This window comes from Phragmites australis, chromosome 14 (assembly GCF_958298935.1).
Source record: "Phragmites australis chromosome 14, lpPhrAust1.1, whole genome shotgun sequence".
Lineage (NCBI taxonomy): Eukaryota > Viridiplantae > Streptophyta > Magnoliopsida > Poales > Poaceae > Phragmites > Phragmites australis.
This window is the reverse complement of record NC_084934.1, coordinates 14,085,581-14,113,387: the sequence shown is the minus strand read 5'-3', so window position 1 is coordinate 14,113,387 and position 27,807 is coordinate 14,085,581. Positions and strand designations below refer to the sequence as shown.

Genomic DNA, 27,807 nt, shown 5'->3' with positions numbered 1-27,807 from the left:
TCCGCAACTTTGGTTAGTCATGATTATAATTACAGTACATATATATAATTATGCAATCCAAAAATTATCAAACCAATTCCACAACCTTGTCAATCACTAATCACATATAAACCAATGCACATTTTAACTTGGTTTTCTTAATGACCCCTTCATGAGTTCATTGACAACCCTTAAAGCACAACGATTTTGGTTTGAAAACTTCCAACAAGAAAAACTTATCCAAGTGACCAAAAACTCAAGAAAAAAAATGAAAGGTGTCACTTGGCATTAGAAGTATCGCAAAAGCTCGAAGAGAAGCAAAGACAAGCCAAATATGCAAAAGCTCCCTCATGTTGAATGCACAGTTTTCATTATGCAAGATTCTTCTTTTTTGTGATTTAGTGCATAAGTTCTCCCCCTTTGGTAATGCAAACATCAAGGGACAAAAACACCAAGAAGAGCATGAATATACAAACCTAATGAGCTTTCACAAGTATACACAAAGCATTTACATAAGCTAGAAATGTAAAAGGGCTATGGAAAGTAGAATGTGGAGCTCACAAGCGCACAAAGGCTCAAAAAGAGATAGTGACATAAGAACATGAACCTTTGAAAAGCTAATCTTGAAGAATTATTGATGCCTTTAAGTTCATATAGCCAAATTGTCACATCCCAAAATGCTAATTACACAATTAAACATGCATAGTCATCATGTTGTTATGTTTTATACGATTAATTATTACTAGTTGAATGCTCGTGCGTTGCAACAAAAATAAAATTTACACAAGATGACATCAAGTATATGTATAGATATTTCTTATATCAATTGATCTAAGGAGTGATTCCTTGAATAATGTTTTTGCCTCGTAGAAATTCAATCACATCCTATTCCTCTCTAAGAATAAGAGTAAAACAATTTAAATTATCATGACAAGAAACCACAAAATCGTGACCAATGGTTGTATTAATTGTTGTAAGTCATCCTTAAATGTCTAAAGAAACTGAATGATGAAAACTACATAAATTCTAAAATCACTTAGTCAAAGGTTAAGATTGATAGTAAGCGTGTACGTGGAATCCACGTGTCTAACAAAATAAAGTTGATAATGTTACAACACAAGCCAAAAACTTTCCACAAGAATATCGCATGGCTGGTTTTGATGCTATTTGTACCATAATATTTTATTAAAAGAATTGACCAAACTACATATACAACAAGTTTAAATATCACTTCTTTGGGTGTGCCCGGACACATCTGGTGGCCCTACTAAATCAACCCCTAGAATACATTGATAATAAAAATAAGAGAAATAATATTGCAATGGGTGACGAGCAAACCCAATAACACCACTAACAAAATCAAATTTTGATCCAGCTAGCTAAAATCTTAGATGTAGAAGTAAAAAAACATTACAAATTGATTAGCTACAGAATTCAGCTATAGAATCACTTCCTTTAGGCGCCAAAATTCATGAAAGGAAGTACACCTTTGTCGATTATTGAATATGTTTTCCTCACTAAGAAATGGCACATAATAAATCAAGTCAGCGAAAAGAAAGTAAGTGTACCTGCTGCCTCATAGGATAAAAATCCCCACTTGACCAACAACTCAAGAAGCAGTGGTAAAAAGAAAGAAATCACATCTTTCTTCATCAAGTAAAAAAGAAGATAGATTGTTTTACGCACCCATAGCAGCCCTTTTGCCCTTCTTGGATGTTGATGGTGCATTATCCATCAAGATCCTAGAGAAATATCTGCTTGCTTTTAGTACCCTTCATATTTTAAGCTCTCAAGCAAAGCATCACAACCTTTCTGGTCCACAACACCACCTTTGTTCTTGATCTTGCAAAGCATGGAGTATGCAAGAAATGTCTTTTACTTAGTGTACAAGGCCTCAAGAACTCTGTCATAGTTCGAGAAGCCAACATCAAAGTCCCTGTCCAACGCAAAATCAGCCAGCTTCTATGCCTCCATGACTCTATAGTTCTGACAAAGGTTGACCAGCAACTTATCTAGATTAGGCATACATCCATTTTCTACCATCAGATTGACACGGCCAATCGCCTCCTCCACATGGCCCCTCATGAAGAGAGTTTCCAAGATCTTATGTGCGATGTCCATGTTCTCTGTAACCCCTTCTCGATCATGCTCTTCAAGACCCTGCTTGTAGTATGAACCCGACCATCATTGAAGAGCGCCACCATGACAAACTTGAATAGAGTAGGGCTCGGCAAGTGACCCTACTCCATCATGCTGTCTAGTGCTGTCTTTGCATCAGCTGGCTCATTCTTCTTCGGGAAGCTGTCAACGAACAATGCATGTGAGAATCTCCTGCCCAAGCTAGTAGAAATTAACATTAACAAACTACAAGAAAGATTGCCATCAGAGAGTTAGAGACAGACTACAGAACAACATAGTCGAATTAAGCAGAGGTTAGCAAGGCAAGATTCAGCACCGAACGACCCAACCAATGCACATAGGAAGTACGAACACAACAATGCATATGCTCGATTGTGCCATTACTTTTGTTTGAAAAGGTTAATCCTATCCACATCACAGCAGCGCCGGCTGATGGATCGAGACGAGCTAAGGGGAACAACGTCTCCCGCACATCGGTGAACGCCACGAGGATTGCCGGGTAGTGCCACGGTGAGTTGAGCACCAGGTTCGTCTCAAGCAGTTGCTCCGTGCTGTGCTCCCCCTTGCCGCCGTTACTGCTCGTCGGCCACTCGACGATCATCTCCTGCATTGACCTGTCGAAGTCCTCGTATGGGTCGGCCGAGCGCTTCACTACCGCGAACCCACCGTCCATCATGGTGGATGTTGTCAAGCCCCGCGGCAGCTTGAAGCTGTACCGGCAGCTCTGCAACTCACCGTGACGCGCGGAAGTCAGGGGTGCGTGGCAAGGGCCGAACACGGATGCGCGGACCCTGGTGGTGTTCTTGCACGGACAGTTGTAGAAGTCCGACGAGTCGGAGGAGAGGCTCCTTGAGGAGAAGAGATTCCTTGAGCTCTCATCATACTCATCGGAGGATGACGAGCTTCTCATGAACCTACGCGACGAGTGTGTCAAGAGCCTGCACGATGAGTTGTTGGCTTGCTCCTTCCACCTCACCACCAGTGGCAGCGGCGGAAGGTGCACCATGAACGCCGAGGATAGTAGGAACTTGCGGCCCTCCCACTCACCGGTCTTGTACATCATCCCATTCTCCATGAGCCGCCTCTCCACCTTCCAGCTGGCGGCATTTGCGTCGAGCGGTACTAGAGGGAGAAATGGACGGGTCTGCCGCGTCGACGGAGCGACAGCCCGCGCAGTCGATGGTGGTGTGGACCAGCAGCGCTGGGTGCGGCGCGGAGATGATGGCAGGCTCGGAGGACGACGACGACCTGGATCTGCCTCCTCCAGGGTGCCCACGCTCATCTTGATAATCATTGCTCTCTTCTCCCTAATCCAAATCTGACGTTGTGAGGATGAGACGACTACTCGGGATGAGGAGGCCGTGGATATAAGGACAGTGGTGTGATGAGAGGGAAACTCACCATGGAGAAGTCAGATCGGATCCGCCGTCAGGAGGTACAAGACCCACTCGCCGTCGTCCGATCCCCGTCCACAATCTCCCCACCACCAACCTTTAGGTGGAAACCCTCTCTGACGACGCGGCCATCACGGACGATGACGTAGCCGACCATGGGGTTGGGGCTGGTGTGACCAGCCATCTTTCATGCCAGCTCCATGCACCACCACATGTAGCACCCGTCAATGTCACCCGACTACGCCATGAACCATGCGCTGACTGTGAGCCTGCACCCTCCCCCAACTGCGAGGCGGGTGTTGGAAGGGGAGGCCATGGAGACGATGTTGATGGGGCACAGGGCGAGGTAGGGGCAGTGGAAGGGGAGGAGGCATTGTGGTGGCATGGATCGAGCGAGCAAGGAGCGCGACGTGAATCTGGGAGAGAGTTGTGGCTGCGTGGATCGAGTGAGTGTGGATCCAGCGAGCGGGGATTGGGGTGCATTGGATTACATGTTGACTGGGTGCTGACGATGTGCGCGGACTGGAGGACGTGCGATCGGACGGATGACGTGTGGGTGCGGACGGAAGGCAGATGGACGAAAGATGCGGGCGGACGGAAGGCAGATGGACGAAGGGCTGGCAGACCAACGAGTGAGGGAAGGGGGTGGACGAAGGTGTTGGGCGGATGAATGAATTCCTTGCGAACGTTTTAAGTAGTAGTAGATTGTGGATAATTTTGAGAGTGGAAATGGTTTAGAGACACTTAGGAAAGCCCTAAATACCTTGGAGAAAAGAAGGAACGATAGAAGAAAGAAAAGAGGGGAAAATTTAGGATAACTCAGCAAAAGATCCCTCTCGTGGTCTGACCGACCCATCCCGTAGTCTGATCGCCACAGCGTAGAGGCTCCACTTAAGGAAATTGGCCAACTATCTCACACTCACTCTCGCTCACACTTCGATGCCCACAGTGACTCGAGATCGACGGAGGGAACTTCCTCGAGCTCCCCGAAGGCTTTCTCGAGCTCAACCCCTTCATCCTCCTCATTGGGGGAGTTTCGATGCACATTTCTTCCACATCAAGCCCCAAACCACCCTAGAGCCTGATCTATCCATGTTTAGTAGTCATTTTCCTTCTTGGTACTGTTGATGGCAGTACCGCTCAAGCTTCCCCAGAGTGATCCTCTCCAATAGAGGTATCCTATACATTTTCCCATCATTCTTAAGCTCTAATTAATCCCCATTCCATTTTGACCCAAGCTTAACCCTAGCCTAGGGCTTATCCATGGGGTATTTTGAGTTTAGCCCAGTGAATGTTGTCCAATTCACTTTAGAAGTACTCCACTAGTCCTATAGAGCATTTTGGTACCCTTCATGGTCGAAGGTTTCGTTGGTGGCCTCGCAAAGTGGTGTCGGCAGGGTCTCGCGGTCAGACCGCCACTTGGGTCAGTTTGACCGCCAAACGGCGGTTTGACCGTTGACATGCCATTGGTCTCACAACCATATGCCAAAACCATCTGTTTGACCGTTGACATGCCATTGGTCTCACAACCACATGCCATTGGTCTCACAACCATAAGTTACTTTATCCGGGGTTCCACACTTTGGAACCCTAATCTTTTGGTGGTCTTTTGTAAATATTTTTGAAACACAACGCTCTATTAATATTCAAGAATGCATCATATGCACACTTTTTCATCGTTTGATTATTCATGCAATGCATTATTGATTCATTTAGAGAGCATAATGCCGATAGTCCAAGCGAGTGTAGGCAACGCCGAGCTACCTGAGTTCTGTGAGTGATTTGCGGGCAGTATTAGGCAACTGTCAAAGCAACAAGGTAAACATCTATGCATACTCAACCTACTACTTTGGATCTCATATTGTATAACTTGATAAATTACGCTTTATGTATGTTTGCATGAGTAGTGGGTCCATTATCGGGTTTATATGGGTAGAACGTATATTGAATTGCATTACCTCTACCTTGAGTTGTTGATTATCCATATCTTTTTAGCCTTTATAACATTGTTGATGTATAAATTAAGAGTTATTTGAAATTCTTAGCAATGCACAGGTCCTCAGTAGAAGTTGAGCGATGGTGCAACTATTGTTCACGAGCTTAGGGCTTACTTATTGTTTACAAACACAATTGGTGTGGGTTGTATAAGAGGTGAGGATGAGGTGAGATATGGGTGGTTCTAGGGATATCCTCTACACTGGAGGAGTTCCTCGGTGTAGTTCGGGAGAGAAGCCTGGATGCCATAGACTGCTTGTATCATTTAAGCACCGTCCATCGATGCAGTTAACTTTAGCACTTTACATACTTACTACATGTCACATATGAGAACGATAAGCTGAATATTGTTGTAGCCGTGGCCTTTTGGTGTGCGAGTCAATGGTGTCATGGGCATAATAGGCTTGTAAGGGTATCCAATTTACTCCAAGAGTAGTTCTGGATGACCCCTACATCTATCGGCACATGATCAAACAATTGGGGCTTATTGAGAAGATTGATACGAGTACCCTCTTACATGGGTCTGTGAGGCCACGTGAGCCGAATGGTCCTCGAGTTGTGTAGGTACAGGAGTACCCCTGCAGGGAGTAAAAATGACTCGAATTGCCTTGCTCTTGGTCATGAGCATGCTTCTGTCCATTTACATCGGTCGTAGAGTTTTAGAATTTGGGGATGTATGATATGTTATGGTATGTTGGGATGATTATTTATGGTTATTGCTTACATAAGATGGTTTCAGTTACATTTATGTTCAAGTTGTTAGTTGCAGGGTAGAAAGGTGCTTTTGGTTAAGTATAGATGCTCACACATAGGTGTATAGGTTGTTTACTCATATGAATTTATTTAACCTTATGGCCTACTCCATACTAATGACTCAATACATAATCCTTGAAGTCAGATTACTATATGTACCCATTATGGATTAAGTCTTGCGAGTACCTTCATACTCACTCTACTCTTTCAGGTTATACCGGTGATGAGGAGCTTGCATTTGGCTACTTCACACACGCCGATGTAGGTGGCGGGAATGAGTAGTGCAAGCTACTCGTGTGGCATGCTTTTGGGTTGAGCTTAAGGGCATATGGCTTCACTTAGCTTTTGGTGTTGATAGGTGTTAGTCTTACGCTGCGTAGTTTCTAGTTTTGCTTAAGAGGTGATCTGTTCTTTATCCTCCTAGCTTCCTTTTGATGAAAATTATTGTAAATGGTTAAATGTTTTAGAACTTTTAATATAATTTAATTGCTCACTCTTTCTTAAGATTTTTTACGATGTTATATGTTGGAAAGGCATGTGTTCCGATCTTGGGTACAAAACATGTGCCTACCGAAATTGGATTTTAGTTAATTGTTTAGGATGTGATTATGTTAATGATCATTCCTGACGATTAATTAAAATACAATTTGGATGGTTCCTCACACAAATCATGTTAAAAGTGAGCACAACATATGCATCCACTCGTGTTGAGACAATGTAAGCATTAAGAACTAGCAAACTTCAATCTCAAGCTAGGCATACAAGAATTCATGATAGTAGGCTTTGCAAATGTTCACATATAAAACCAAGACTTAGTTAGATCAAGTGATTAGAAATATTGATCATTTAAGCACTTTCCTTTGTAAATTCATTCTATCCTCAAGCCTCTTATCCAAGCAAAATGTCGTACAACTAGGTACGACAAATACCTCAAGGCCTCAAAGCAATCGTATTAGATTACATTTGAGCATAAAAAACTTGATTGTTCAAGATTATTCAATATCCACAGTATATAAGTTTTTTACAAGATCAAGTCAATTAGTGTCTTTCTGACACAAGGAATACATGTTCCCCTAAGGTTCTATCATGAGCTAAATATTTGACAAAGATATAAAACATAGTATAATATTCCCCAATCTACTATCTTGAACAAAGAAGCTTAGAGCAATATATTCATCAAACTATCATTAACACAAGCAATGACTAAGCCAACGCAATTACGAACTTGGTTATCAAGAATGTAGCATTTTATAGTTTACATGATTCATAAAATTAACAAATTTCATCTTTAGGAAAGCTAGCTTGTTTCAAATGATTCATGTCAAAGCATCAAAATGAGCCTAAGTTTAAGAGATTGCTCCATACAACTACTCAACATAGTATAAATTCAAGTCTAGCAACTGAAAATGCTACAGACATACAAGTCAAAGCTCAACTACTATGATTATCTTATAGGATAAAATGCAATGCAAATGCAACAAATGTAAGATACATTATGTATAGTTGTTACTCCTCCTCTCATAATGCCATAGGGATGGCAAACTGCAAGCTCTCCCATCAAATAGGAAAATCTTATTGCATCTACGGGCTTGGTAAATATGTTAGCAAGCTGGTGTTGGGTATTTATGGATCTCAATTCAATATCACCCTTTTCATTGTGGTCTCGCAAGAAGTAGAATCTCACATCTATGTTTTTGGTTCTAGAGTGTTGTAGCGAAAATGGCCCTATTAGACCATAATTAATTTTGGGATTAATGACAACATAGTCAATGGGACTAACATGTTTGTCAAGAATATATGTTAGTAGATTTCATGGATGAAATACATGAAGAAGCCACCGTAGCTGAGATAAAGTTGGATTGAACTGGAGAGGTCTCAGGAAGATTTGTCTCATCGGATGGTCTAGTGCTCTGGGTGCTGCTCACCGGAGCATATTTGACAATGAGAGAGAGAGGCCTAAAGGTCTCACCGGAAGGTCCGGTGATCAGCAAGTGTGCTCACTGGAGCAATTCTTCTAGAGAAGGGTGCCGTAGTGAAAAATGAAGGCTAAGTCTCACTGGTGTCAAAGGAAGTCATCACCAACATGAAGGGGCCCCAATTAGTTTGGGTTCCAAAGAAGACTTGAAGCTCGAAGCGGCTATGGGGATTTGGAGACTAGGCTCACAAGATGAAGCAAATGTTCAAGCAAAGAAGTCAAGTATGCAAGTTTGGGCGCTTTGATGAAAATCATGGTCATCGTATACCCAAATCCCCATCCAAAGGTAAAAGAGGTAAATGGTAGCTAGATTTATATTCATGCATTTTGTTTTTTTTTCTTTTAGCTTATTTCCCTCGTCTAGGATTGCATATGCTTATTTCAATTTATTACAATGCCTAGTGTAGGTTTTTATATGGTAGGTTACTTGTGTTTATCTCTAACCCATGAGCAACCTACATAGTTTATTAGTTGTAGGTTTATTTCATGGTACTATTTTTTATAATTGGTATCTTTCATGTGCCATGATCCAATCTATAGGATAAATACCTATTGTTATCAATAACAAGTGCATATATCTTATAAGTATTCAACACTTGTATGCACACATCTAGGAGGAGTATATCCTATAGGTTGTGATTTTAAGACTAACATGTACTCCGAATTGTATCTCTTGTAGTCTCATAGAGTAATCAATATGTCCCGGAGGTATGTAATGCTTAAATGCTTCAATTGGTATCATTGTCAAATCTTTTATTCATTTAAGCTACTTCCATACATAATATAGCTTAAACTTCCTATCTTGACATATTGTCTAGTTGTATATATGTTTCTTTCTCATCATATGTATGCACGCATATAGGGGGAGTTTAGACTATATTATGCGAGTTTCATAAATTATGATCCATGTGCTTTCATAGCCTATAATTGGTATCATTCATTTGTAGTGATATCCATACAACTGGTATCTTTTTATTGGATCATGATTTATGAAGCTCTCTCCCATGTGTCTAATGTTTTTCCCTTTGAGTTCAACATGTGCATATAGCCTTTTTGGGAAATTGTTGAAAAAAGGGGAGAATTTTGATGACCAAAGCAAGATGCAAGTTGCAAGATGAACATTGTGGAGGAAAGAAGAAGAAACCTCTTGCAAGGTTGATCAAGGGAGATAGTGGCGATGGAGAAAGGAGGAGCCACAACAAAAAGGGGACTAAGTTGTAAGAACATGCATCTAAGCAATGTGATAAGACTTTATGCTCACTTATGATCTTTGCATTTGGTATAATTTATTATTACCACTTGCTTTGGTTATGTTGTCATCAATCACAAAAGGGGGAGATTGTAGCAAAAATGGCCCTATTAGGCCATGATTGTGATTTTGGTGATTAATGACAACATAGTCAATGGGACTAACGTGTTTATCAAGAATATATGTTAGTAGGTCTCATGGATGCAATACATGAAGAAGCCACCACAGCCGGGACAAAGTTGGACTGAATTGGAGAAGCACTAAGAAGATTTTTCTCACCAGATGGTCCGATGCTCTGGGTGTTGAACTCACCGGAGCATATTTGACAAAGGGAGAGAGAGGCCTGAACACCTCACCAGAAGATCCGGTGATTAGCAAGTGTGCTGATGATCGGAGCAATTCTTCCAGAGAAGGGTGCCGTGCTGAAGAATGAAGGCTAAGTCTCATCAGATAGTCCGGTGATCGAAGCATGGCAACACCGGAGTGTTTCTGTCCAGAAGGTAGAATGAAACAACCCACTTGATTGTTCGGTGATCAGAGGAAGATACACATTAGAGTATTTCCACTAGAGAAGTTTGCAGCAGTGGAAGATCGAAGATCAACATGCCAGAAGGTCCGGTGATGAAGCAAGGCTACACCAGATAATACACCGGACAATGAACAGTGCAAAGAGGCAGAATGAAGTTCAAGGCATTAGATAGACTGGTGATGAAGTGACGTGCACTAGATGCTAAAACTGGAGCAATTTACAAAGAGAAAAAGGAAAGGCTCGGATGGCTCAGGATAACTCACCGGATAGTTCAGTGATAAAGATGAAGTATACACCGGAGTGTCCGATGTTCATAGAGGCTTGAATGGGGTTCCAACTACTAGTTTGTGAGAGTGTACTCACCGGATAATCTAGTGTTAGTACTATTATTCTCACCGGAGCATCCAATGTTAACAAGTTTTCTGAGCCATTGGGTTAACAGTGAGTGTGCGGGTTTGAGTATATAAATACCCCTCCACTCAGTCATTTGAAGGTATGGCATGCCTTTAGAGTCTAAAGGAAACTCATACACACTTGAGAAGACATCCAATCCACCAAAGTGCTTAATGTGATTATCCAAGGCAATTAAGCACAAGATTAGTGAGTGATTAGTGCTTATAGGCCTAGAGAGAATGTTGCTAGGTGATTGCTACCTAGAGAGTGGATCAAGGAGTGATTCAACCTTGTACCAAGTGGTACGACAACACCCTGGAGTATTGGTGATTCACCGATAAGCTTGTTGACCCTTCGACTTGGTGTGGAGCGGCGACGAGAAGTGTATACAGGGACACAAAGACTCTTGCCTTGGTGGCTCAAGCTCCAAAGTGATCACGACGGCAAGAGACTGAAAGAGAGGCTTGTGGTGAGATCTTGCCTTGGTGGCTTGGTGGCTCATCTAGGTGGAGGCCCTGTCTTTGTGACTTAGTGGCTCTAGAGCAGTGATCGGGTGCCGACTGAGAGCATATCCTTTGTGGAGCTCTAACGTGGACTAGGGGTGACATTCATGCCATCGATACCACGGGATAAAAATCTCTTGTGCCGAGTTTGCTCTCTCTACCTTATTTACATTTCTACATTTACATTCTTGCAATTTACCTTCTTAGATAGGTTGCAAGCGCTTTGATCGGTAGAGTAGACACACTAGATAAATCTAGAGCATATTTAGATACAAACTGATATAGGTTTATCTTGTATAGTTTTTGGAGCCGAATAGATTCTAAGTGTCTTAATTTACCCCCCTCTTAGGACGTCACTGATCCCTTCAAGTTTTGAACTGGGTTATTGGCTAAGCTGATGGAATTGATGTTGTCACATAGGAGTGGCACACTCTTGAAGTTTAACCCAAAGTCTCTAAAGGTAGCGACCATCCATAAAATTTGAGAACAACAGCTAGCAGTAGCAACATATTCTTCTTTAGCAATTGACTGCGCAACACTATACTATTTGCGAGAAGACCAACACATAAGAGAAGTAGCCAAGAAATGACATGTACCGGAGGTGCTTTTCATATCAATTCTACAACAAGCAAAATCCACATCCGAAAAACCACAAAGAGAGAGAAGAAGATGTAAAAAACTAAAGACCATACTCAAGGGTGTGCTTGAGGTACCTGAGCACGTGCTTCACCGCTTGGCGGTGAGATGTTCTTGGTGAATCTTGGAAGCGGGCACATAAGTAAACGATGAAGTGGATGTAGGGTCTTGTCGCCTTCAAGTACAGGATGGAGCCAATCATGCTCTTGTACTCCTGCTGGTCTACCTCCTCACCATCTTCATCCAGATCAAGCACGGTTAAGAAAGCCATCGGTTTCGTCAAGGGCTTCGCATCGCTCATATTGAACTTCTTCTGCAAGTCCTTGGTGTATTTCATCTGGTGGACAAATGTACCTTGCTTGGATTGCTTGATTTGCAATCCTATGAAGAAGTTGAGCCCACCCATCATCGACTTCTCAAACTTGGCCGCAAGAGGATGAGAAGAGCCACCAAAAATGATGTCATCCATTTATATCTGAACAAGTAGGAAATTATTGCCATACCTAAAGGTGAACAAAGTTTTATCAACCGATCGCATCACATACCCATGCTCCATCAAGAAGTACTAAGCATATTATACCAAGCCCTAGGAATTTGCTTAAGACCATACAAAGCTTTCTGAAGCTTGTATACTCTATGTGGGTATTTGGGGTTCTAAATGCCAGGGGGTTGCTTGACATAGACCTCTTCCTCTATGAACCCATTTAGGAATGCACTTTTGACATCCATTTGGTACAACTTGGAACCTTTGGATGACAAAAATGCAAGGAGGATCCTAATGGCTTCTAGTCTAGCTACCAGTGCAAAAGTCTCTTCAAAGTATGTCCCATCTATTTGAGTGAAACCTTGAGCCATGAGTCTAGCCTTGTTTCTCACTATAGACCCATCCCCCCTAAACCCATTTGGTGCCTACGTTGTGAACATTTGGGGTGGCTCTAAAAGGATCCAAACTTGGTTTCCCTCAAAGTTTTCTAGTTATTCATGTATGGCATTAACCCAATTTGAATCAGAAATATCGTGTCGAACATCATAGGGCTTAAAAGAAACAACGAATGCAGAATCAGTAAAGTGAGCATGATGAGCAGATTTGGATCTTGTTACCCTCTCACCAAGGTCACCGATCATCTATTGAGGAGGATGTATCTGTTGAATGTGCCGACGAGGCTCTTGTTGTGAGACCACCTCCCCATCAAATGTAGCTGGTGCAGGCTCAAAAGTAGCTAAAGTGGAAGTAGAGACTACATGACCCTTTGCTGGTGTAGAAGAAGCAGGAGTCAGCTCGGGAGCAGGTGTGATGGAAGAAAGTAGTGGGTCATTCTCATCATCACCGAGAGCTGGAAGGTCATCATCTATGAAGATGCTTTCACCAATCTCTTTGTCACATGCACACTTCAAGGCAGAACTAGTACACAGAGTTGATTCATCAAAAGTCACATAACAAGATTCCATGATGGTGTTAGTGTCAAGATTATAAACCTTGTAAAAATGACCATGAAGAGAATACCCCAAGAAAATTGCATCAGAAGAGTGCGACTCGAACTTGTTAAGATTGCCACACTTTAGGATGAAGCACCGGTAACCAAAAACTCTCAAGTGAGAAACCTTTGGCTTTCTCCCAAATCGCAGCTCGTAAGAAATCAAATTCAGGACAAAGCGCAGGAAAATCCGATTGGAGATATAGCAAGCAGTGCTAATAACCTCAGTCCAAAACTTTCTTGGAATCCTATGCTCATCGAGCATCGTCCTAGCCATCTCCACCAAAGTGCAGTTCTTTCTTTCAACCATGCCATTCTGTTGAGGAACACGTGGGGCAAAAAATTGATGCTTTAAAGCATCAAGGAGATAGTTCTGGAACTCGTTGCTATTATCACTAGGAATTACTTTCAATGCACCAGGGAGTTTCTTGAATAATTTCAAAGCTAAGCTCCAAAAGTGTGAGAACACTTCATCCTTCCTTAGAAGAAAGAACACCCACGAGTAGCGAGAGAAGTCATCAACAATGACAAGTACATACCATTTTCTACCCACCGAATGAACCCTCGAAGGACCAACTGTGTCCATATGGAGAAGTCCTCCCTATCATTCAGTCATCACCAGATTGACTGGTGGATGAAAAGCAGCAACCATCTTACTATGGAGATAAGGGGCACAAACAAAGTTCTTCTCAAACTTGAGCTTGGGCAATCCTCGAATGAAGCCTAGAGCATTCAAATGAGAAAGTAAATCAAAACTCATGTTTCCTAGTCTCCTATGCCAAATCCAAACCTTAGACGAGGGTTGAGCAATTAAACGTCGAGAAGAACCAAAAGACATAGAAAAATCAGCTTCAAAGACTCTCCCTACACGAGAAATCCGACAAATCAAAGTGCCCAAGGAGTCAAGAACACGAGAAGTATCACACTTGAATCACACTTCCAAGTCCTCATGCAACAACTAAGATACAGAAAGAAAATTGTATCCCAAATGCTCCACCAAAGCCACATCTTTGAGAGTGGGGTTAGTATCGGGGTTAGACAAAAACCTCTTGGGAATCTAGTACTTGGTTATTTGTCTTGAAGTAGTAAAAGTAGGTGCGTGCAAATCAAAACTTGTGCATTGTGGGCGAGTGCCGCGATAGGAAAACATGGTCCACCACAATGCTGCATAGCAAAATCTATTGCACGTGAACCAAAACCATATAAATCATGGTAAGATCCACACCGGGCACCACCCTTAGGAGGAAATTGAAGAGCATCAAAACCTAGTGGGCAAGAGTGAGAAAAAGGATGTACACCAATAGAGGGGCAATACATGTCCTTGTTGGGTAATGGGCAAGCTATGCTAGCCTAAAATAAAAATTTTCTGCCGCATTCACCTAGGAAACCATGCTAGTAGGAGATCATAGATCATTACCGCTCGACGCATAGTGTAGTGGAAGAAGAGTTTGAGTAGACCAATCCAACGTCATGCACGTCAAACTCCTCGAGCAGCTTCTCGATTAGATCCGCGACCAGCCCTACACAGGTAGTCACGCTCTCCGACCAACTCCGAGCAGGTGGTTATGCTTGTCAATCAGTTCCTCAACCAGCTCTCGATCAGGTCTATCGCATCCTTGACCAGTTTTGAGTGGTCATGTCATGCTGTTCGACCAGATCCAAGTGGTCGTATTGTGCTCCGCGATCAGACAAGCAGGTACGTTGACCAATTCATCACGGTCGGCGACCAATCCCGAACATGTCACGATCAACTCACCAAAAAGATTAGTGCCGCAATAGCAACAGCGCCTCTACGGTATCCACATGTACTGAGCCGAGCACCGATGTGCTAGCACTGCACGTGCGGCTAGGGTTTTGGGATATCGTGTAAAAGGTTGCGGCTAGGGTTTCCGAGTGGCTCAACCTTCGCACGCTCTACCCACGCCTCTCCTTATATAGAGCTCACCAATGGGCTCCCAAATTGGAAGCTCTTTAGCACTCTAACTTCTCATAGATCACAATCCAATTAAAACCTATATACAAATCTAATTCACATGTTTTGTTCCAATGCATTAAGTGTGTGACCCATTAGGTTCATGTACAAATGGCTACAACTCAGAAACCCTTTCCAAACCGAAATCAATAGTGGTCCCTAGCAGGGCATGTTGACTCCTGAGTATACATAAAAGATCATATCAGCTGAACCTAGATATACACATGTATCAATCCCTTCGCCTCATGATACCAATCAAGCTCAAGGCAATATATGTGCCACCCTTGTGACAGCTCAACCATTCACTCGATCAAGTAATGGATTCATCATGACTAACTCTATAATCATATTGCATGGTCATGTACTTTCTCGATTCAACTACCTCGAGGGGCCCAGAGATATCTTTCCCGTTATCGAGGGGCAAATTCCATCTTGATCGCTCATACCCCACGACATGTTTCATGACAAGCCCGAGAACTACTTTTATAACTACCCAGTTACGGAATAGCATTTGGCAACCTCAAAGTATGCTACTACACATTCTGGGAATCAATGACGATCTCAGGTGTAAGGATCCAGCAGATACATCATTTGAGATACCAAATGATTGCACATCATAAATAATAATCCCAGCAGTACCTCAAGGTGGCCATATTATCTATATAATTTATTGCATAATTTACAATTCCCAAAAATTGTGTTAAACTTTTTTGAATTCATGACATCAGGGAATTGTAAGATTTTCTTTGAAATATGCTCTTATAAATATATTTTACCTTCTCCTATCTCATGCCTAAGAAAATTAATTCTTTCTTTACAAATTTACATTTCCTTTTTAGATAATTAACCTGGTTTATTCAACCTTTCTAAAAAATATTTCAAGATGAGCCAAATGTTCTTTATAAGGTTTTGAAATTTTTAACAAATCATATATATAAACTAATAAAATAAATTTGTTCTCATTAAAAATATTTTTTATTTTTCTCTGAAATAATGCAGGTGCATTGTTTAAGCCAAAAGGCATTCATTGCAAGCCATTCAAAATGTCCTTGAGGACATGTGAATGATGTCCATTGTATACATTCTTCTGCCATCTTAACTTGCCAAAATCTTGCTATCAAACCAAAATTTGAAAAATATTTGCTACCTTGTATCCTATTAATCAATTCTTGTTTATTTGGAATATTATGTGAATCATCCATAAAATTATCATTTAGTCTTATGTAATTTATAACCATGCTTGATTTACCACTTAGTATTTGAGAATGATTTCTTACTATAAATGCTGAAGATTTATGTGGGCTTCTACATTCTCTTATTGCCCCTAATTTTAATAAATCCTCAATATGCATTTTAAATTGTTCTATGTCCTTTGGAGTGACTTTTATAGGACATTTCTTAATTATATAATATGCATCTATTATGTTTATCTTACATACAATAGAGTTCTTATCTCAATGTTTTATTGCTATTTCTCCTATTATTTGGATATCCTACAATCTTTGTACAATCTTCTCTATATCCTTTTTAGATTTTATGTCTCTGTACCAATTTGGTGCAAATGATTGTAACCCAATGCATTTTACACAAGAATTTGATATGTAATATTCTTCTATGCTTGCATTAAGCTTCTTTTCTTTATATTTTTCGGGAAGCTCATTATCTATAGTATATTCAATATTAATACTATCAAGATAAAGATTGGTAATTTTTTGGTGTTGTGTTCCACCACACTTTCATACTTCTGAGATATATAGAACGTTGTCTCGAATAAATGTAATACCTTGTTCATATATGATTATGGTTTGTAATGAACATTGTAAAAATCTTAATCTAATTATCATGTCATCATTTATCATAGATAGGTCTCGTCCATTATGTATTTTGTGCCATTTATAAATATCTCAATATTATATGCTAACTGATTATGGATCTTTCTTATTCCTGACAAATCAGTGGAGAAGACATGTTGTTCCTCCTCCCTAAAGGCTTGACTACTCTTGTGTCCAGCAATGGGGCTACCACCCACTGATGCACTAGGAATTATGACTCCCTATGCTGCAAACTTTTGCACGACGTCTTGATAAATGATCTCCCTAGTTGACTGTCACACCAGGTTTTAACGGCCAAAACCAGATGCGGCTTATATATGCCCAGAATATTCAACACACATAAGGACATCACAGGTGAAGTAACAAAAGCAATACTTTTATTAGATAACGTTAAACTCTTAGAACAATTGACATATATTGTCTTCTATGAAGATATCTGCAGCGGAACAGAAGCACTGGTGCCCAACAACACCGCAGGCAACCGACCGAGAGATACGGGCCTAAAATGTCATAACCTCGTCTTGATAGTCTTCAACATCTTCACTCACTGAGCAGCAGCACACATGTCTCATGGTGTAGAAAAAATAGCAAGTGTGAGCACATAGAGTACTCAGCAAGTGGGGGAAAGTAATGATATGCAGGCTTATACCAAGAATAGGCTAACACATGGTATATTTGCGTAAATGCGAGTAATGAAAACATATTTAGACTCAAAACATTAAGCAATTATTAAGTGAATGTAACCCATATAGTCCAACACGCAGCATACAAGGCTCCCTACCTTGCACGCCATAACCGCCTAGTACTCCCTGTACTATAACCAAAACCACAACCAAACTCATAACCACAACCATCTAGTACTCCCTATACCAGAACCATAACTACAACCAAACTCATAACCACAACCAAAATCATAACCACAACCCACTAATCATGTGAGGATCTAAGTCTTTCATATCCGTGAGCACGGCTGTTATAACAGTTTTACACTCTGCAGAGGTTATCCAGTTTTCCCCACAAGTCAGTGAATTCCATGTTGCCGTGTTGCACAAACACTTAACACACACCAGTGGTGTGCCACCAAGAATCACTGCATGACATTTGCCACCAACCAGAGACTAATCCAGTATGTGTCTGCCCACTAGGTTTCACCGCCAGGCTTTACGCAAGTTCAACTCCTACCCAGAAGCCCACTTTTGCGCTGACACAACACACACTGGATAGACTCTAAGTATGTCACGCCTTACCCATATCAGCCTTGTGGTCGGTACGTTACTTCTTGGGTTGTCACTCCACGAACCGGTCCTTACTTAGGTTACTTGAGCAAACACTAAACCAACATCATAACCATGACAACCATCAAAACTACTTTTCTCAAGGCCTAAGGTTCCATGTTGCTAGATCATTAACACATTAACGACCATTGTTGCATATGTTCATTAGCCAAGATTATAACACTTCTCAACATCCTAAAAGCATGTCTAAGCAATCCACCCATAAAAGACAGCTAACCATAAACCATCTAGGTTCCAACGGATGATAAGGGAAAATATAGGAAAATCCTAACATAGGTGACTACCCATCATATTGACACTGGATGCAATTTTGTAAAACAAAACATTTAAAAATATAGGTTCAAGATGATCAAGGACACTTGCTTTTTCCCAATGCTGCTCAGTGTTGTTGAAATCTTGGTCTTAAAGTCCCTCGAACTGCTCTGAAATGTTATTGACTAATCGCGAGAACTACCGACAAACAACACAAAGGAAACACTAAGACCAACATACCAAACATAATTTAAACACTTTAAAAAAATACTATGGTTGGATAGGGATGATTTTAGAAACTTTTAGACACAAGAATCGTCTAAATCAAAGTTAAGATGAAAAGAGAACAGCTTTCGGGAGATGGATTAGACTGAAAAGGAAATGCTGATTTTCCGGAACTATCTTCCTATGGGAAAGGTTTTATCGCACAATCACTGTGTCAGGCTTGACAACATTATTGCGCAAGATTCAAGAAGTGTAGGGCAAACTAGACTTCACTGGTTAGGCTAAGGAGAATAATGTGGCGCTGACTTGGCATACTATGCAAGTACCATCTTGGATTAAAGAAGGGATACGCTGAGATCTATTATTGACCACCTATGATGGATCAAAAAGGCCGAAGGTTGCACTTCTAGGTTTAGGATACTAGTGGTCACTCTATGTAGTGGTTGTGGTTCGGTTTCGTTGGAGACGGTGATTGGGCACGTGGCCACAGACATCGATGTCGGCTTCAGTGGTGTTTCAGTGAAACAAGGGAAGCATGGCGTAGAACGCGGGAAGATTAACTCAGCGGTATGGTTGGTTTTGGAAGGGGGCATCCGAGGTAGCGGCAAAATAGCGATGACTGCTTATAGGTTTGGTGGTGACCGCGAACAGATTCAGGAACAAAGACGCTCGCGTTCCAGGAGATTGGCTATAAAATTTGGGAAACCGTTTGAACAAAGATGTTCATATATCCCGGGAACACAATGCTATGGCATAGTTTTGGGTAGATCATCCACTGAGAGGAAGAACGATCAATGGAGATGAGACGGGTGATGGCTACGACGTGCTGTGGTTGGCAATGGCTTTCTAGTCGTGTCGCTGCACAAATGGGGATGGGCTCCTAGGGTCACGTAGAAGACTCTATGAGACACGTCGTGACTTTGTTGGTGCATCCATACAACTTTCAGATTGATGGGGAACACGAATGCAAATCCAGTGCGCGCGTAGAACGCATCCAAAAACTGGATAGCGGGTATGTCGACCTTGATTGCGGTGGTTTGGCTGCTCTACTGGCCGACCTGGTTGGTGAGTGCGTGGGGAACATCATGGGACATGCACCGGTGAAAGGGCTTGGTGATTTGACCTCTAGTCAATCGGGAACGTCGATGCCAATCGGCGACAGTGCGGCTATCACGTGGCTGTCCGCGACGGTGATGACCGTGGCGGCGTAGAGCGGGCTTTGGCCGAGGCTAGAGCTTGGCTAGGGACTTAGTACGATAGTAGTAAGGGAGGAGAAGAAGGGGTCCTCACCTTACTTTGATGGTCGAGGAAGGAGGATTCACGGAGAAGACGACGTAGCGCATCATGGGCGGCGGCGGCGGCTTCGGTGAACGGCAGCGCTCCGGCGACGCACGAACATGGCTGCAGCGACTTCTAGGGCTTGGGGGCATGGAATAGGGGTAGGAGAGGGTGTGCAACTCATATTTATAGGGCTAGGGGCGGCTGGTTGAGGTGGAGTCCAAAGCGAACACGAATCGGATTCGAGTTCGAGTCGGTTACGATTTCTTTTTTCGCAGCTCTTTATTCCGAGGATGATATCTCCATTGTATGGACTCCAAATTGAACGTTTCTTGATTCTAAATTATATTACTCGAAAAGATCTACAACTTTGGTAGTCATTAGAACTTCCGAAAATGCCATATTTATTCCCAAAGTTGCACCACAAGATAAACTGTTTGAACTCAGACTTCTCTGCACAGCACTGATTTTGGGGGCCGTAACTCCTAGCTCCATTATCCATAAGGTGACTTCCATAGGTTCAAATCAAAGCTCTCGACGATACCTACAACTTTGGTATTGTCAATATTTGCATTTGAGGCCGTTTTGAACTTCGAAACTTCATGAGAAGATGAGGTTGTTCAGGACTCCGCGAAAATTTACAGATTTCGTGGATCCTTTGTTGGGCCATCTAGAAGACTTGGCTAAGGGTTTGGACTTGAGCAAGACTGAGCCAAAAGACACTTTAGGTATATCTAGGGTTTAGAAAAGAAACTTTTATAGAAAAATTTGAATAGTTTGAATTTGAATTGAGCTTGGAGTGAATTTAAGAGGAATGAAAAAGATGAGGTTGAACAAGAATAGGAGTAGATAAGGAATTTGAATTTGGATTTGGGTAGAATTTGATAAAGATGAGAAATTGACTTTAAACAATGATTTGGATAAGATTTGAATTGACCTGGAGAAGGATCAGGTATGATCAAGGATTGAATAGATGATGAATTCAAGACTTGCATTCCAACCATTAAGATCCTTAACTTATTCACTACTGAGTTTTGTAAAAACCTTTTCAAAATCTTTTTCACTCAAAACACGAAAGAGAAAGAAAAGGAAAAAGAACTCTAATGCATTTACCTGGCTCCTAACAAAACTCAGCATGCAATTCACACAAAATAATAACCTCTATTGATTGATTGATTAAGAAAATAGGTTTTAAACCTATACTACTATTGAAGCTATTCAATAATCTTGGGAATTTTAAAAAAGTTGTAAATTCTGAAAATCAGGATGTTACATTGACTGGGTTAATGCTTTCACATCTATTGGGACTGACCTCTTCCTCTTCTTATACATCCGACGTGTTTGGCGAAGCCTAACTTCCAGCCTTGGGAACTAGACACGCCTCAAATGCTGATGAGGACATACTTTCCACAGATACACACATTCCTCCTACCACACAACACGCTGAACAGGTGATACAAGGACCAATAATGTGAGCACGAGCATGCCAACTTAATCTTCACGTGAACTTGTTCCTAGGGCTGCCCACAAATGTTTACAAGAATGGATTACTATTTAACTATTGTGATGATTTTATTGTCCATAGGAACCAGGGAGAAGAACCACACAAGCCCAAGTATATAAGTGGAGGCGAGTTCAATTCGGATCTGGCCCTCCTAACAGCAGCAAATGATAAAGGCCATAACTGTTGATTTCGAAGGATTCTCAGGGCCCATGAGTACTTGATGGAAAGATAATTTCGTCTACTTTCAGATGGATCCGGCCTCATCTCGAAATTCCTCCTGAGCTATCCAGAATCGTTAAAGAGTCGCGTCTATTTTCCAATCCGAATTAAACTTGGGCCTTATATTAGAGTCCAATTCGGCTTCCTGTGTTTTGGACGAAACTTCTCCTCTTCTATCTCATAAATAGACAGCCGCACCCTCTTCTAGGGTTTGGGTTTTGATAGAATAGATCTAGCTTTTGCTACTTCGCCTTGTAAATGCACGTGTCTGCTAGACCGCCTGTTTACTTGTTTTCGGAACCCCGCCACTTCTGTTTTCAGATTGTGCTCTTCATCTATATTCGCAATTAAGTTGCTTGTTCACTTGTTCTTGCTCGTTCTTCGGTTGCTTGCAGGAACAAATACCCTTGTGGTTAGGATGATCGTGCTCCGAAAGATCACAAACAACTTCTGGAGTTGGTGTATCGATCGCTAAGGCGCAGCGTTCTTGGACGGTGTAGTCGGATCGTCAACGTCTATTCCACCTAAATCAACATCTACCCCTCTCATCGAAAGTTCTGGACCAGCGCATCTATCAAATGCGACCTAGGTGCTCAGGGTTTCCCAGTGTAGTGGAGAGCATATCATGTTCCCCGACCCTGATGAATGAATCTTCAGAGGAGTGGGTTGCTATTTCTTTAACCTTTTGAGTGACTATCTCGGTTTCGCTGGATTTAAAGGTGACTTCCCCACTATTTGATAGCGTACCCCTCGTACGCAAATACGATTACGATCATCCCGAGAATTGCAACCAAGGATTCTCGCTGCCTTTGTTGGCTAGATTTCCATCCTCTACCTGCCATTTATACCTTTTCCCCACGTACCCGCCTGTACCCAGGTTGTGATTCTGCTTGTTCTTTGCCCGAAGCTACTTCTTTGTTGAACTCTCCATTTGGAACATCACGGAGCTCTTCAACGCCATAAAAGCTTCCCAATCCTCTCTTTTAATACATGGGTACTTGCTTAAGGGTTCCAACTCTTTTGCCATATACTCATTCACAAGCTTGCAAATGTGGCTTCTCCAAAGTTTGGCAATCATTTTCATAGCAATCCTGCAAGCCTTCGCCTTCATGTTCTCTGGGAACTCCAGAAACGTATTGACACCATCATTGGACAAGGCGTTCTTTTGATCCATAGTCAGGTCGTCAAACTTCGGAAGGGTTAATGGCACCCACTTCCGAGCATTAAGTCCTGCGAGCTTCTGTAATATCTACAGGGCATTCTTCTTTGTAGGCAAGCCATCATCATTGATTTCCGTGATGGTAATCTTTTCAGTTGACCACTTTGCTTGGTGCCCTTGCCTTTTGTACTATTGCTCCACTGGGACTTGGTTGCGCAAATGTCTGATTGGGAGATTGTGCTTCATTTGAGGATCCCGTTGACTTGTTGGCAGACATCTAGTAGATACGAATATGCAGATACGATTGTATAAGTCTTAGTAACTATATTCAATTTTATATGAATTTATGAAAATATGATGTATTTCTTATCTAAAGCGAAGGATCCTAGCTAATTCTAATAGGCAAAGATAGGTCCTAATCCCATTCGGGGATATATGGCCCGAGTGGGTTATCATGCTCTTGTACAGTTCAGGAGAAAATTTTGGCAATACCTCCCCGCTGTTCTCCAAATACATGTCTAGAGAATGAGCCGAGAGGGTGTGTATCTCGAGAACAACAGTGAGACGCCACCAAAATTCTCTCTAAAACCATACAACAGTACAGAAACCTACTACTCGGGCCACATATCCTCGAACTATCCAAAGTACATGGACAATTCGGGAGTATCTTCTTATAAATATGATAAGTTACCAAGTCATATTTATAATCAAACACTCCCGAACGGGAGACGATGTAATAGGTTATACAACCTAAATTCATTTTTGGGGTTTTATTACAAATTTAATTTTAACCATCATGAACTTATTGTGCAGTATGCATACGTTAGTGACAAGAATATACAGTAGTAGATAAACAAGAATAAGAATTAATGTGCGCTGTCAGGACTGAACATAAGCATATAAAAATTAAGAACATGTTTATGTTATCAAGTTTTACTCTCAGAAAGCGAGTTACGACTGATGTCACCATCCAAATACCAAATTGTCTATCATCGGTATGTGTGATAGCGCACTCCTAATTCTTAGATCATTCCCAAGAACAACATGCACTGCAGCCTCCATATTTATGCATATTGAAAAGCAAACTGCTAACCATTGATTCACATAACCTCTATCTCCTATATTACCGTAAATACTACATAGAAATCACAACTCAAGGGTCAAAATTAGGAACATGTAGAGTTTAAGTATTCAATAGTAAGTGTTAAATGGGTAAGATAACAGCGTGCCAAATTCATCTGTGCTAAACTGCTAAGTTCATATTGTCGCACCTAAGTAGACTATGCTATCATACACAACCTCACTTAGATGCTGTCATCATCGAGTAATATAATCTGAAATACAATTTGCATTAACTCCCGGCACACAAAGTATGGCAGAATGCACAGAAGTAACTCACAATGGCCGATGAGGACGATGGCGGCAGTCGTCGGTGAGGAGGCGATGGTTGAAGCCTACCTTGACGCATGAGAACGATGACGGCACAGAGCACGGTGGCATGGGATCTTTGGTGTTGGGGTGCTCGTCGAGGAGGAGGTGACGGTGGTGTGGGCTCCTCGACGTTGGGGTAGTCAGGGACGAGGGCACAGGGGAAGATGACATCGGGGAGGGGGATGGGGACGGCAGGGAGATGACTGCGGCCTCGAGGACGACCGAGAGAAGGAGGTGAAGAGGAATGGGCGGCGAGCACGGCGGGACTTAGGCAAAATCGGAGGTTAGGGTTCCCGGGTTCGTTATTTATAAACATATCATTAGTGACGGGTGAATTTACTACCCGTCACTAATGATCGAGTCACAGTGATGGGTGAATTTACCACCCGTAACTAATGATCGGGTCACAGTGATGGGTGAATTTACCACCCGTCACTAATGATCGGGTCATAGTGATGGTTGAATTTACCACCCGACACTAATGATCGGGTCACAGTGACGAGTAGATTTGATCATTAGGGATGGGTGGTAAATTAACCCGTCACTATCTATAGATTTACGGACATGTGAAGTTATCATCCATCACTAATGTGCTCATCCTTCTAAGGGATTTACCTATATACTGGCTACATCCTGAAGCAAAGTCAGGATTTGGCAGCCATCTTCTCCTGCAAACATATCACAAATTTGAGGTTACATTAAATTCATACTTAATTGAATATTACAAATTTGAGGTTACATTGAAATTCATTTGGCATGTGGCAGCCGTTTTCGTGCTTTCTTTATATGGATCCCTTCCTTATGGTCAGAACGTAGGTATGGAATCTTCTCGTTCTGTGCAACCTATGTCATGATTGCAGTAGAAAAATGGAGGAGTTCATGAAATTGATTGTACTCGTCCTCATCAACCACATTTTCAATTTTGAAGATTCATCTTTTACCAGCGAGAACCACATGAAGTTTCTTATTTGCAGTGTTAGTCACATAAAACACCTGGGCAACTTGTTTAGTGAGTATGAAAGGTTCATCATTATATTCGACAAGTTTGAGATTAACGCTAGTGAATCCATACTTGTCTTTTATAACGCCTTTTGTCCCGTGTACCCAACGGCACCAAAGCATGGGGTACCTTAAATCCCAAGTAATCCAGTTCCTAGATGTCCTCTATCTGACCATAGTATGTGCTCTTGTGCATATTGTTATCATAAATATCTATACGAACATCGCTGTTCTAGTATGTGCTTTTATGATCTTGGGCAACCATGTAAAATGTGTAACCATTTATATCATACCCTTCATATGTTGTAATTGTGTATATAGGGTCTCCTGCTTATTTCTTAATCAAATCACTTGTAGGAGTACTCGATTGATGGATTTGATCTCGAAATTAAGTGTTGAGCCTTTGCATATGTTGCTTCGCAAGCTAAGCTTCAGTCTGCCCTAGATTGTCCTAAAGAAGCAACTATTTGTGCTTGTTGATATATGAGGACAATTTGCTCATTTGTTGCAACACGAGGACATGAGCTTGGTCATGTGCCTTCGACTCAGGAGTAATTGCATGTTTCCTTACAATTCCTTGCCCTATGAGTCTACCCTCATGGCGAGAATGAGGCACATCAATTGGGTTATCTAGGTCCGTGTAATTAATGCACCACTCTACTACCTCCTTTGTAGAGTAACCCTGCGTGATGCACCCCTCAGGAAAAGCTTGATTCCTTATGTACAACTTGAGAATGCCCACGAATCACTCATATAGATACATTTGATGCAATAACACAGGGCCAAGAAAATAAATCTCCTTCACAAGGTGAGCTGTTAGATGGACCATGATATCAAAAAAGGATGGTACAGAATACAGCTTGAGAAGACATAGAGTTTCAAAGTATCTTTTTTCTAGCTCACCTAGCGCTTCTGGGTCAAGTACCTTCTGACCAATTGCATTGAAAAAAAGCACAGGCTCATGAAAGCCCCTCGAACACCAATTAGCAACATGTTTCTAATTCCAACCGCAATCATCTTCGTCAACATCATATGGCTATAATGAGTTTTCATGCCGTTAACCATTTTCAGCTCTTTCACCGAAACAAGTCTTCTAATGTTGGACGAGTAACCAGAGAGAACTTTCACACCATGCAAGAACTCACAAAATTCTTTTTTCTCCTTCTTGGTTAGGGTGATGAAAGATGGGGGTAGGAATTTCTCTTTATCTGTATCCTTAACATGAAGCTTCAGCCTTAAGCCCATTTCTTCAAGGTCAGCTCGTGTGTTTTCATGATGTTTTGCTTTCCCTTTCGTGTTGAGCATTGTACTGAGGAGACTATCGTAGATATTCCTCTCTACAGGCATGAGGTCAATATAGTGACGAACGTCTAAGTATTGTGAGGCCTGAATTAGCTTGGATACTGCTTTTAATTAAATTTCTGTTTTCCAAAATGAGATTTACCGAATGCAGAAATTGTGCTTCAGTATCCATTGCGCATCGAAGGCCTTTTGTTCTTCTTCGCATCTGTTATTTTAAATTTCTATAAAATTGCATAAAACCCGAATTTCATGGCTCTTTCATTCAACCATTATATACCATTTAATATGGCTTTCCACAGAATTCTATAGGGATCAATGAGATCGAGTATGGAATTCTGTTTACTCATTTTATTCCATTTCTACCTCTGCCAAATTCGAACTTCCGCTGTGTTATCAAAAACTTTATTAGAGCGGAACCACTAGCTCGTGATAATTTGTTTTTTGAAGATGGGTGCAATTTCTTCTATCTAAAATAAAGAATGTACCCATCTATCCAAATCCCATTTGCATCAATAAAATAAATCCAATTTCCAATAATCAAGCTCCTAGAGAATTGATTTCTTATTCCACATTCCATTTTCATCACTCGTGGAGGATCATTTTTGCTTTCCAAGGACAACATTGATATCCTTAACCTTATCATAGACATCTTGCCCGCTGAAATGCCTTGAAGGTGACGCTTTCTCCCTTGTGCCGTCAAACTGAGACTTCATTTTTCGGTACCGGTGGTTCCTTGGAAGGAAATGTCGATGCCACATGTACACTATTTTCTTTGACTCATTCAACCACATACTCTCAGTTTCATCTAAGCATTGGGGCAAGCTTCACCTTTTCTTTTACTCTACCCTGACAAGTTACTAAGTGCTGGTAGATCATTGACAGTGATGAACAACATGGCATGTAGGGTGAAGTATTCTTGCTTGTACTGATCTCAAACCTCAACGCCTTCAGACCAGAGTGCTTTAAGATCATCCACTAAACGACTGAGGTACACATCGATGTCATTGCCAGGTTGCCTCGAACCAGGAGTTAAGGTTGACAACATAATATATTTTCGCTTTTTACAAAACCAAGGTGGAAGGTTGTAGATAGATAGTACAATAGGCCAGGTGCTATGTGAGGTACTCATGTGACCGAATGGATTCATGCCATCTGTACTCATAGCAAACCTAATATTTCTTAATTGTTCAGTGAACCACCCAAATGTGGAATAAATGGTTCGGCATTGAGCTGAATCTACAGGGTGCTGTATCATTGCATGATGATGCATATTCCCATAGGAAGTTAACTCCAGTAAACTAGCCTTTCCTTTTCAACCA

General features: G+C 41.6%; 2 pseudogenes; both read right to left on the bottom strand.

The window, feature by feature from the left end:
• Window positions 1-1,657: 1,657 nt before the first annotated feature.
• LOC133891668 (large ribosomal subunit protein mL102 (rPPR5)-like) lies at window positions 1,658-2,231 on the bottom strand (annotated as a pseudogene).
• Window positions 2,232-2,335: 104 nt separating this feature from the next.
• On the bottom strand, window positions 2,336-3,696 carry LOC133890254 (uncharacterized; annotated as a pseudogene).
• Between the last annotated feature and the right edge of the window lie 24,111 nt (window positions 3,697-27,807).